At 41.6% G+C, this 8,344-nt stretch overlaps 1 protein-coding gene and 1 long non-coding RNA gene across 2 annotated transcripts in view; one reads left to right on the top strand and one right to left on the bottom strand.

Annotated features, from left to right (window-relative positions):
- egln1a (egl-9 family hypoxia-inducible factor 1a) overlaps window positions 1-8,344 on the top strand; it is a 35,333-nt gene that overhangs the window by 7,489 nt on the left and 19,500 nt on the right. The window lies entirely within an intron of this gene.
- On the bottom strand, window positions 2,952-3,263 carry LOC116704833 (uncharacterized). Its single transcript, XR_004335788.1, has 2 exons — window positions 3,167-3,263; window positions 2,952-3,132 (listed from the first exon to the last, which is right to left on the bottom strand). It is a non-coding gene; the product is annotated as an uncharacterized LOC116704833 (long non-coding RNA).

Below are 8,344 nucleotides of genomic sequence, written 5' to 3'. Positions count from 1 at the left end.
TGTCTGTCTGTCTGTCTGTCTGTCTGTGCGTGCGAGCAGGCCCCGCCCGTTGCAGTGAGTCGACAGGAAACAGTCGGAGCTTTCAGCGACTTAAGAGTGAAAAATCGTCACAGCGTACATTGTTAAAATGTTTACAGGTTGGCAGCACGGTCTGAAATGTCTTCCGCTGTACGTTTTTATTGGTAAATGTGAGATGTTCGCATGTCTCGTCTTCATATCGGAAACAAGGAAATAAATTGGTTGAATTTGCGTGAATAGCTGGGATTGGACATCGCAAATTCCTGGAGGGACTGATTGTCACGTCATTCAGTTCCAGCTCACAGCTAGCCACATCTCTCATTTTCAGAAAACTGCTGACAGATGCTGTTCAACCTAAACAGGATAAATCTTGAAACAATATGTCCCCCCCCCCCCCCCCCCCCCCCCAGAATTGATAATGACCAACTGAGTTTTTATCTTGTTGCATGTTGAGTTATTTGTTGCGTCATTTGTGTCATAATGTCACAGAGTGACTGTGGACATGTTGCTTTCATAAGGAAGTTGACCGTTGACCTACATTTTAAATCTCTATAGAGTGAGAAAGCGTGGGGAAGTCATGTGGTGGTGTTGTTGGAGCCAGTTTATACATTATGCTATAGGCTGTGCAAGCCGCTCGTTCCTTCCGCCTGCAGTACCTGCATGCCACCTTTTTCCTGCTTATTGTTTAACCATCACACAGTTAACAATAAATGTAGTTGTTTGGGAGTTAGTCAGAGCACAGGCTCACTTATCATCCACAATCAAGTATGAGTTCCCATGCAACCAGGCCGTTCTTAAAGTCTGTTTGTAACCATCTCTGGGTTTGTAATGATGCCATACCATACTCATAATACCTTTTGCTGTTATAATCTAAGTCAGTGGTTCTTAATCTTTTCTCGAGCCCCCCAAATAGCACCTTTAATAGCTGGGCTGGCAAGTGGTTTAATGCTTTTTGGTGTCTAAATATTTGTGCATATGATTACTGTAAGTCCCACAGTTAAGCAAGTGGGCATTTGGGCTGTAAATTGGTGAAATGAGGATGGCTAAATCAGGGATAGTGTGTAAGTGGAAATTATCTTGCGACTCTTGGGTGAGAAGAACTGATCTAATGTTGTATTTGTGACATACCAGAGAGATAAATAAAAACGTCTTTTTCGACCCCACTTCGGATAAGTAAAAAACTCCCCGAGCACATCCATGCTACTGTGCCGTGACTGTCTAAGGAGCACCGGGCCGTGATCCAAGTTGGGCTTTGAGAAAGAGGTCTTCTGTTTTTGACTGCAGCTGTGAAGTTGAAGACGGGAAGGAGTACTTGTGGGTGGAGCATCAAAATAATTGTGCATTTAAAATCTAAAAAGTGATCAGAATGGTTGAAAGGCAAAATATGTAACATTTCTAAAAATGACCATACCTATGTTATATACAGTATTTTGTTGAGTTGTATGCTTACACTATCCCAAATCTTTCAGTTTTCAAACCCAGAGAAATCTCTAATTTTATTTTTGACACGGGACACCTGTCAGTGGCGTCCTATAACCTTTGACCCCTCTGGTTTCTCTACTTTTCGTCAAAACCATAGACAGTCCTGACGGTTCATTAAACTGCCGTTAGCGTCGTTAGCACCCGGCGCTATAGTTAAGAGCCGGCCAGGTTTGGGTTAATGTAATGATAGTGTCTGGCTGCTTGCTGGCCGGGGGCTAACGTTAACTTTATGTTCCGGGGGCTCTCAGCGCCGTGGGAGTAAAACAAACAGACCGCGGTGTGCTAGCTGGCTAAATTAGCATTAGATTAGTCGTCTATCTAAACAGCTAACGTTACTGGCGAACTAATCTGTGGGTTAACCCAGTGCTGTTAACCGTGGTCAAAACAATCATACTACAAATAACTTAATGAGCCTTTTGAACGATGTTATAGCCTCATGTTACCCACCAAGCACAAGCATTAGCTACTTGTCCACCATCACATTGTAGTAGCCTAACATTAAGCTGGTATCTGATATAAGACATAATATAATAAGATATCTGCTGTATTACTGTGTTACCGTACAGTATTACGGTTACTGAGTGTAACATTTTTTGTGACATTGTATAATTTACAATTACTCTCAAATATCTAATCTGGGTTTCAGTGTTTTTTTTAGAGTGATATTTCTTGTTGTGCTCGGTCTTCAACCACTGGCAACGAGAAAGTATCAGTGACTGATCCAATTACACAGTCCCCTCGCTTGGCTCACACACAGACGTCACTGTTTGGGGGATTTAGGCTCGCACGATATTAAGACAATATATAATGTGTGGTAATATTCTTCAATATTGCAATCACAATATGACAAATATTGAAGTGTGCATATTGCTATATGTGTCCTATGTCAGCCTGGTTGTCTCAGGGCATAACAGCAGTGGATGAGAGACGAGATGAGCAGAGCAGATTCATATATCAGTATTTACCACACATCTAATTTGTGGCGGTGTGCAACACATTGCGTTTTGTTATTATTTTCTTTCTTTTTTAACGCTATTTACAACACGCATTTGTTTAGCTGCATTTCCTTTCCCTGCACTCCTTGTCGCTCTGTCACTCAACACACACATACATACACAGCCCCTCCCCTCCGTGCACACAGCGTCTGTCTCCATGGAAACAGTGTTGCCAACTTAGCGACTTTGTCGCTAGATTTAGCGAGAAAGACCCCCTTTGACTTTTGTGACTATGGACAAATCTGGTGACTTTCTGTAAAAAAAAACAAAGTCACCAGTATTGCATGCAAGGTATTTCCCTCCTGGGGCCGCCAAAACAGTCTCTCTCTCTCTCTCTCTCTCTTTCTCTCTCAAATGTCAAAAACAGATGAGAAATTTTATATAATAACTTTGAATGCACCACAAGGTTTACCAGTTTAAAGTAAACACAACATTTATTCACGTCTGTGTTGTTTTTCTGACAACCGCTGTGACCACGTGCTAGTTTGTGTCTCTTAGCTCATAGCTTTAGCAGCGTTCTGGTGTTGGAATCCTCTCCAGTGAAATACAGTCACACTTTTACACAGTTTAGCCGTCAGCATTTTAACCGTGTTGAATCCAGTTACTACTGTAGCTAACTGTAGGCTAAAGTTACCTTCTGCCAAGTCCAACCTGTTATAATGAATGTTTACTAGCGTGACATGCAGCGATGTTTCTGTTGCTCCTGTCATTCTTTTCGGAGCATCAGAGAGCAGCGCAGACATTTGGGTGGCACCGAAATCTGCATTCCTATTCTGTTTAGTATACAGGGTACTGGTGCCATATTAGCACCGGATTTAAACATACGCCGTTAACATGAAAGGAAAAGTGCCTTGCCTTTATGTTTGAAATGCTGAAATGTCGTGTTGCGCACAAATGTAGTGTTTAAACTTTACAGAGACAACCAAATTGAATATTGATTTAGTTTTTATACTGTATATAACAAAAAAATACAACATTTTAACAGGTGGTTGTCAAAGGGGGCAACTAGATTACGATGAACGCTAAACGATTAAATACATTTGCAATAATATTGCGATATGTTAAATGCAATTTCCTAATCGCAAAGGCTGCGATTTGGTCACGTGACTCGCAATAGCAAATCAGTCAGCACTCAGCAGAGACAGCATCAACTTGGGTCTCTAATGCTACGCCGTACCCTGAGCAGATTCTGAGTTGTAGTTTAAAACTTTTACAGCCATTTCCATAAAACTTAAAGGTTTTATTTGGGCTCGAGTCCATGCATGCAGTTAATGGATACAGGCACGGAGAAGTGAAGGCTCTGTAAGGAACTATTAGCGGTTAGCACCAGTTAGCTAGCTAGCTAGCTCTGTTCTAAAGATATGGAGCGAAGGAGACTACTGCAGAGACGGGTAACAACCAGACTGATAAATGATGTTCAGCGAGCTTTTACAGCAGAGTGGTCGTGTTGTTTCAACAATCTGCACTTTAGTTTGGGATTTGGTTCTGACTTTCATATGAATGTTTACACCAGGCTTGGTCAGTGCTCAATACACTACTCTGATTTGAAGTAGTTAAATAAAAAGATTTCATTCATAAGAAATCATGCATCACCTAATTTCATCATGACACACATGCCTAGCCTCCAGGAAAGAACAGTTTGTTTAACTTATCTTGCGTTGTTCATACTCTGTGTTGAATAATACCAAAGACAAAGAGCTTAAACAATAATCACGTATTAAATCGCATTCCCAACATTGGTGGGAAAATTAGGTTATTTTCCAAAATTGTTCAGCCCTAAACCAGAGGCCACAAAATAATTGACTCAATCGAACATGCCTGCTTATCCTGTGTGGTTTTATGGCTTGTGTAAGAGTAGGAACATCCGGCTGTTCATGTGAGTGGATCCCAGTATTGAGTTAGCTAAGATCTAGCTTTAATCAGAGTTCGGCATATGCGTTTATCTTTTGTTTGTCGATGAGAGAAAGCATCAGAGCGTGCTGAAATTGACAAGGCTTGCAACTTTACACAATCCCCTTCAGAGAATTAGTGTAATATCAGAAACTGTACTTGTGTTTCCGCTGCATCATGTTGCGGGTGAAGGGTAGCACCGCTGCTGTATACGTCCCTCTATTGTTTACAGCGCACAGTAAAGAAGAAAAGAATAAACTAGGTCATTACTTTAAACAAGGATTTCCTCTTGAGGCAGCACCACTGTCTAACAGATAAAAAGCTATCTTGGGCAGGGGCCCAAACTGTCTTACTTCCCACACTCTGCGCTTCAAGGTCTCAATCCCAACTGTTTGTACTCGTGTGTGGATAAGAATCTCTTCTGTGAAGTGAGCAGACCCCTTGCAGCTTTTCCCTTTGGCTCCACCCCAGTTCATGGCTTACATCAGTGTGCGAAGCGGGGATGCGCTGATAGCATCACAGTGATCATTGTATCCCTCCAAGTGATCAGGTCAACACAAGGTGACCATTATCTCAAGTTCTGTTCAGCTGTTTGACAGGTGTATTTGAGCAGATCCCCTCTTTCTAAACCCCAAAACCACAAGTGATGAGAAATGTAAGAGAAATGCCTGGTCATATACTGTGGCTTGAGAAAGTTTACACACCCATGCTAAAGTTGATTAAAAAGAAGAATAAAAAAAAAACATCTTTTGAAAATTGATCTTAATGCATTAAATTAAAAAAAAAAATTAAGTACACCAATTTTCTTTGTGAATGAATAATGTAAATAAGTAAATAATTGTTCTTCCTTAAAATACAGGAAGCGTAAGTATACACACCCCTATGTTAAATTCCCATAGAGGCAGGCACACTTTTATTTTTAAAGGCCAGTTATTTCATGGATCCAGGACACTATGCATCCTGCTAAAGTTCCCTTGGCCTTTGGAATTGAACTAACCCCATATCATCACATAGCCTTCACCATACATAGAGATGGGCATGGTGTTGTTTCAGTTAGCCTAATAATTCGTTGGATTTGCATTGAGAGATGATCTTATGAAAAGTTCCCCATGCCTATCTCTAGGTATGGTGAAGAATGTGACGATGAAAAGGTCACTTCTAGATGGCAGAAGGGTACATTACAACAGCGGGGGCAAATTTACTGTAATGTCAGTATATAGCAGTTTCTACAGCATTTCAATCCGCTTTGATCCGATGTGTGAGTTGCTATATTTCCAAGCCCGACGTAGCATTTTACTTGCCCCAGGCAATCAGGCAACTTTTATTGTTGAGTGGCGGAGCACCAGGATGAATACAGTACAGGAAGATTTTTGTAATGCTTCAACGCAGACTTTTCTGGTAAACTTTGTGGAACCTGTTGAGTGTAAAAAGTCCAACTGTTTGTCTGCTTAATTTAGATACTAATGGTAATAACATAATAGTTTTAACAAAAACATTCTCTGCAAAATAGATGACTTGTGATACATAAGTATATGCATACCAAACAACAAATAAAATTGAAATAAAGAAATTAGAATGCTTAATTCAATAAAATTGATATCTGGTGCAGGCACAGTTTCTGAAAATAATTCCTACCTTTGATTCAAAACTTTCCTCTGGAAATAGGCCATAAAAAAGGCAACTAAAAACACTTTTGAAGCTTTCCCTTTCTGTTTGGTCAAATTTGTTAAGCAACAGCAGGGCTGTATCCATTTGATCTCATAATGCAATTTTTATTATTTATGATTCTGTGGCGGTCGTGACAAACCCGCGAGTGCACCACTTGGCCCTATGAAGCTGAAACTGTTTTTTCTTGAGGCTCAGTAGAATCATCCACATAAAGTACATGCAGTTTTGTTATATTTAAAGCGGTAAACATATGGTAGAGGTTTGCATTTTGGGCAAGGGATGGACATGCTTAGCCAACAGCCTTAGTTAGCATAAAAAACTCTAATTGTGTGAACAGCATCATTATTTGATGTAATGGCTGCTGGCCTGTAGTTGCCATGCATGACTGCTAGGTGGTGTTTTTTTTCTGCTGCTTTTTACTCTGACCATACTTCTCATTTTAACAGAAGGTGTTGTGTTGTACCATGCAAGGTGGTCACTGTCTCTCCTGTCCTTTTACATATTAGTTATTTTGAATTTAACAGTTTCCGTTGTCCGGTAATGACCGGTCATTGACCTTGAAAAAAATGATGAGGACCGAAAATTCTCATAGTCTCCAGTCAGAATGAGCAGTGGAAATAATTCCCTCTGCAAAAATAGAATTGTGATAAAATAGGCTACAGTGAATTTCATATATTTTGTGGGCGGGAGACCCAACTCGGTGTAGGAGAGGTTAGTGAGGTCAGCGTCTTTACGGCGGGTGACAGTGGCAGATTTGCTGCTCCCCGCATGTAATAGGACGAACGGGTGAAATAATGAACTTGTAAATAGGACTACAGTAACAGAAATATGTGCAGAATTAAGACAAACAAACAGTTAAGACAGACAGTGTTTGGTGGACCGGGTACACCTTGTTCACTTAATAGTCTACGAGTCATCCCTGGGATCAGTTACGTATCACAGGAGTTCGCCCACCAGACACAGCGTTTGTTCCTGGGGAGATGGATCTGTGCGTCCCGCCTCCTGTGCACCATGGATGTCTCAGCCTCGGCAACCGCTAACTATAAAAATACAATTTGCCTGTTCCCAGCATTAGCAAAACACTTTGAAATGGTTTGCTTCTATGCTAAATGTCTCTTTCACATTGCAAGTGACAGGGACCTTTTTGAGATGCCGGATGAACAACGTTGAACTTCATCCGGCAAACTTTCTCTGAACTTCCTCCTTTCTCTTGGTGCCACACACCTTGCATGTAGCTGTTTGCTTAGTGCCACTGTTTACCAAGTCATTGAAATGACAAAAGGCACATATCCGGGAGGACTTGGTGTAGCCGTCGTAAATGCATTTTTTTTATATGTGAGGATGCACACATAAGGCATAGCGCATGCGTTACGTTGCACATTATGGCAAAGGGCAACATTCCAACCCTGAACAAATTGGCCACAATTTAGCAGATTGACCATACACATATTAGATTTCAACCTAGTGTGGTTGGTTTGAGAAGTGCCAGCTGGAATAATGGCATATTCATCAGGAAACTTGCTTGCTTTTGTTGTATATTTTAGTACGACCCTACCTGGTGTGCTCATCGGTGCATAATTTAGCTTGTGCTGGAGTAAAGCTTCCCTGCAGTAGATTGACCTTTTTTTATAGAGTTTTTGCAGCTGTCTAGTCCAAGGGAATGAAAGGTTTTTGCAGCGTGCCAACGCTTTCACACCTTTAATCACCTCACACAAGCACGCACACACCCCCCCCACCCTCACACATCTAAATCCACACAAACACACTTTTCCTAGCTCCTAGCTTTGAGTGTTTACCCATCTCCAGCCTTGCAGTGTGAGCCAAGCTGTTAGGGGTGGGAGGGGCGACATAGCCGAGGATCAGCCAACCTTCCTCACGCGCTGCACGTAGCACGACCATTAAAATACTGCTCTCTCTGGAAGGAGGCCAGGAGTCAAAGTTTATTTCAGATCACTCCTCTATTCTGCTCCAGCCCCACCCCTGTGCTATCCCTGTCTGTGCCCCTCTTTTGCTCTCCCTCTATTTTTTTACACACGCACACTTTTTTTGTAAAAGCTTACTGTATTGCGTCTTACCGACCGGAAGACCTTTGTCAGTTTGACTCCCTCCACCCCCCTCATCTTTATGTTGGCGTTTTGTTGCTTTTCGGCTTTGAACACCCTCATACCGTGCATTGCAGTGGTAACCTGCATCCCTCAAAAGATGTGAGCACAATGTGGATTGACGCAAGCAACTGTGGTCAGATATGTAGGATAATGAGGTTCAGACGTATGTGTGATGCGGATGGGTTT

The sequence above is a fragment of the Etheostoma spectabile genome, chromosome 17, assembly GCF_008692095.1.
Source record: "Etheostoma spectabile isolate EspeVRDwgs_2016 chromosome 17, UIUC_Espe_1.0, whole genome shotgun sequence".
NCBI classification, from domain to species: domain Eukaryota; kingdom Metazoa; phylum Chordata; class Actinopteri; order Perciformes; family Percidae; genus Etheostoma; species Etheostoma spectabile.
This window is presented reverse-complemented; position numbering and strand designations above follow the sequence as displayed.